At 38.9% G+C, this 4,579-nt stretch overlaps 1 non-coding gene across 1 annotated transcript; it reads right to left on the reverse strand.

The window, feature by feature from the left end:
- Window positions 1-1,379: 1,379 nt before the first annotated feature.
- Window positions 1,380-1,494, reverse strand: LOC136737859 (U5 spliceosomal RNA). The gene has a single exon (XR_010812482.1). It is a non-coding gene; the product is annotated as a U5 spliceosomal RNA (small nuclear RNA).
- Window positions 1,495-4,579: the final 3,085 nt, after the last annotated feature.

The raw sequence follows: 4,579 nt of genomic DNA on the forward strand, positions 1-4,579 counted from the left end.
AATTACCAGGTCTAATGTAATGCATATAGTCATTAATGTAGGATTATGAAGTTATGTTGAAAAACTTTATTTAATAATCAGTATTATTAAACTATTAGACAGTGCACATTAAGAGTCTGTATTGTGGTTCTAGATTACTTCAGTATGATCAACTATAATACATTACTCTGGAATCTAAATTACTGAAGAATAACATTTATCAAGGTAAGGAATTATTTGCTATAAATAAAAAAACTTACCATCAACCATACGGTTTCGAAGACATTGGTTTTCATTTTTAAGTCTTGTGTTTTCCTTTTCGAGCTGCTTAACGTTTTGCTGTAGCTCAACTTCACTGGACTCTTTAAATGTCTGTAGAATATGACGGGATCTAATTCTTGAAGCTCCATCGGTTTTCTTTCTTATTTTGTGCTGTATTCAGAGAGAAAAAGAGTTTAAAATGAATATATATATATATATATATATATATATATATATATATATATATATGAAAATGATTTAAAAAAAAACAATCCTGCAATACATTTATTTAATATTTGCAGTAATTATCCCATCAGTTACAGTTTTTTTTCATCTTCTGAAACTGCAATTTAGCACTTTCAACTGTTTCTTAGTGATTCCTAGAATTACTAACCGGTATTGTAGTCAATGTGTTTATAACCTTTTTTGTTTAACGATTTGTGTGTTATCCTATGTGATCCCATGGTCTTTGATTTGGTCACGGAAGTGATTTGTCTTTGATTTGTTGATCTAGAGTTGAATTTTAATTAGTTTTTCCCTTTTGTATAATTAGTGTAGTGCTACATTTAGTCTTTGTTTTTAAATAAATTTGACAATTTATATCTTTGGAATTGGTGTCTGCGTCCAATGATTACAGAAATTGAGTTCTACAAGACTCCAGGATTCGTGATAAGGTGATACTATGAATTCACTTCTTTAATTGAAATTTAAAAGTGTACCTTACGCTACATATATATATGTATGTATGTATGTCCAATTGCTTTGACAATACAAATGAATAGAATTGAGAGGGAGAGAGAGAGAGAGAGACAGACAGACAGACTGACAAACAGAAAAACAGACAGACATAGACACACACACACACACACACACACAGAGCCAGCCAGCCAGCCAGCTCAGCGATGACATCACGAGCCTCTCTCAGCTGACTGCTATGACATCACAGAGCACGTACATTCCGTTGCTTGCCGTCTGTCAACCACTCAGTCACTGCCAGCCAGACTGGCTGGCTGGCTGGATGGGGGGGCTGCTTGCTGCTGCTGCGTACCTTAGCAAGCTTATTTGCTTGACCGGCCTTCCTACTCCTCTGCCCACATGCCCACCTATGCCCGATCTGCTGTTCACCTGGATCACAGCTCCGCCCCAACAAGGCAGATCCTCCCAAAAATGGTACAAACTCACCCACGATCCCCTCCACGGAAAGCTTTAGCAAAAGGCAAAAGCGTTATACGTAATGAAGAGGAACCCGAGTCCAAGACGCATCCGACCAGCCATACATATTTGTGTGTATTAAAGATCACATTTTCTTACATTTAGTTTTTCTGTACTTTATTACATCTTATTGTGATTTATAAATGTATTGTTTCTTTTCCATATGTATGTATGTATGTATGTGTGTGTGTGTGTGTGCCTGTCTCTGTGTGAAAGTGTGTGTGTGTGGGTGTGAGTGTCTGTCTGTCTGTCTGTCATGTAACTCGCACATCTGTGAGGGCACCATTTTTGCAGAAGAGATGTACACATTTTGGAGCAACACATGCTGCCATCCAGACATCATCTTTTCCAGTGACGTCCCTGCATTTTCAAAAAGATCACATTTTATTACATTTTGTTTATCTGTACTTTATTACATCTTATTGTGATTTATACTTGTAATGTTTCTTTTCCATATATATGTATGTACAGTGGGGGAAAAAAGTATTTGATCCCCTGCTGATTTTGTACGTTTGCCCACTGACAAAGAAATGATCAGTCTATAATTTTAATGGTAGGTGTATTTTAACAGTGAGAGACAGAATAACAGCCACAAAATCCAGAAAAATGCATTTCAAAAAAGTTATAAATTGATTTGCATGTTAATGAGGGAAATAAGTATTTGACCCATTTTCAATGCCCTGGCTTAGGGAAGGAGGTTCTCACCCATGATTTGATGGTACATGGCCCCGTCCATCGTCCCTTTGATGCGGTGCAGTTGTCCTGTCCCCTTAGCAGAAAAACAGCCCCAAAGCATAATGTTTCCACCTCCTTGTTTGATGGTGGGAATGGTGTTCTTGGGGTCATTCCTCCTCCTCCAAACACGGCGAGTTGAGTTGATGGCAAAGAGCTTGATTTTGGTCTCATCTGAGACCACTTTCACCCAGTTCTCCTCTGAATCATTCAGATGTTCATTGGCAAACTTCAGACGGGCCTGTACATGTGCTTTCTTGAGCAGGGGGACCTTGCGGGCGCTGCAGGATTTCAGTCCTTCATGGCGTAGTGTGTTACCAATTGTTTTCTTGGTGACTATGGTCCCAGCTACCTTGAGATCATTAACAAGATCCTCCCATGTAGTTCTGGGCTGATTCCTCACCGTTCTCATGATCATTGAAACTCCACGAGGTGAGATCTTGCATGGAGCCCCAGACTGAGGGAGACTGACAGTTATTTTGTGTTTCTTCCATTTGCGAATAATCGCACCAACTGTTGTCACCTTCTCACCAAGCTGCTTGGTGATGGTCTTGTAGCCCATTCCAGCCTTGTGTAGGTCTACAATCTTGTCCCTGACATCCTTGGACAGCTCTTTGGTCTTGGCCATGGTGGAGAGTTTGGAATCTGATTGATTGATTGCTTCTGTGGACAAGTGTCTTTTATACAGGTAACGAGCTGAGATTAGGAGCACTCCCTTTAAGAGAGTGCACCTAATCTCAGCTCGTTACCTGTATGAAAGACACCTGGGAGCCAGAAATCTTGCTGATTGATAGGGGATCAAATACTTATTTCCCTCATTAACATGCAAATCAATTTATAACTTTTTTGAAATGCGTTTTTCTGGATTATTTGGCTGTTATTCTGTCTCTCACTGTTAAAATACACCTACCATTAAAATTATAGACTGATCATTTCTTTGTGAGTGGGCAAACGCACAAAATCAGCAGGGGATCAAATACTTTTTTCCCTCACTGTATGTATGTATGTATGTATGTATGTAAGTGTGTGTGTGTCTGTCTCTGTGTGAAAGTGTGTGTGTGTGTGTGTGTGTCTGTGAAAGTGTGTGTGTGTGTGCGTGTGTCTGTCTGTGAAAGTGTGTGTGTGTGTGTGGGTGTGACAGTGTGTATGAGTGTCTGTCTGTCATGTAACTCGCACATCTGTGAGGGCACCATTTTTGCAGAAAGAGATGTACACATTTTGGAGCAACATATGCTGCCATCCAGACATCATCTTTTCCAGGGACGTCCCTGCATTTTTCAGCAGGATAACGCCAAACCACATTCTGCCCAGATTACAAGCGCATGGTTGCGTAGGCAGAGAGTGCGGGTGCTAGCATGGCCTGCCTGCAGTCCTGACCTGTCTCCGAATTGAGAATGTGTGGCGCACTATGAAGTGCAAATTAAGACAACGAAGGCCCTGTGCAGTTGCGCAGCTGAGGAAATGCATAATGGATGAATGGGGGGAAATCCCACTTGCTAAACTTAACCAAGTGGTGTCTTCAGTGCCCAAGTGCTTAATAAGTGTTATTAAAAGAAAAGGTGATGTTACATAGTGGTAAACAGTCAACTGTCCCAACTTTCTTGGTTTCTTTTCACTGCTAATGAGATGCTGTAGAGTGAGTTTTCAGGAGCTCTAATCGTATTGATGAATTCATGCAGCATTTGTAATTGAATTTCAAAAAAAAAATCCTTGCTGTCTGGCCTGTGTGTATGAGATGTACTCTGTCAATCTTTGGCTAACAACTGAAACATTGGTAGAACAGAAATGGCAACATAAAAAAGAAAAGTACATTTTAAAAGAGCACATTAAATAGGATGAATATACAGTTTTTTACAATCACTTTGTCACTAATTTCAGAACCTTGATGTCATTTTTCAAAACTAGACACAAAACTCAAAACGGTCATCACTTGTAACACTGCACAATACAATGTTTTGAACATTGGACAGCCTTTCATATCTTTAAAGAAACCTTGCACTTGCAGACTTGTTGGTTCAAATAACTCATTTATCATGAAATACCATAGTAACATAGTAACACAGAAGATACCGATAGTTTCACTGTGTAGTTGTTCGTACAATCATTAAATATTGTAGTACAAAATATGTGATACATGTTTCATTATGGTACTACACATAAATACATCACTGTAAAAGGACTAGTAGAGAGAATACTACAGACACAGTGGAATCATTGAACAAAATCTGAAATGTATTGATGCAATACAATCAAATCACACCATAGGTTTCTTTGAATCCATGCAACAATAATTAGCTACAAAAAAGAACAAAACTACAGTAAAATGTCAACTGCAGTGTTCCTCACCTGGCTTAGTGTAAAAAGCAAAACAAAGGATTGATTACTGTACTTCTAA

The sequence above is a fragment of the Amia ocellicauda genome, unplaced genomic scaffold (genome assembly GCF_036373705.1).
Source record: "Amia ocellicauda isolate fAmiCal2 unplaced genomic scaffold, fAmiCal2.hap1 HAP1_SCAFFOLD_54, whole genome shotgun sequence".
NCBI classification, from domain to species: Eukaryota; Metazoa; Chordata; class Actinopteri; order Amiiformes; family Amiidae; genus Amia; species Amia ocellicauda.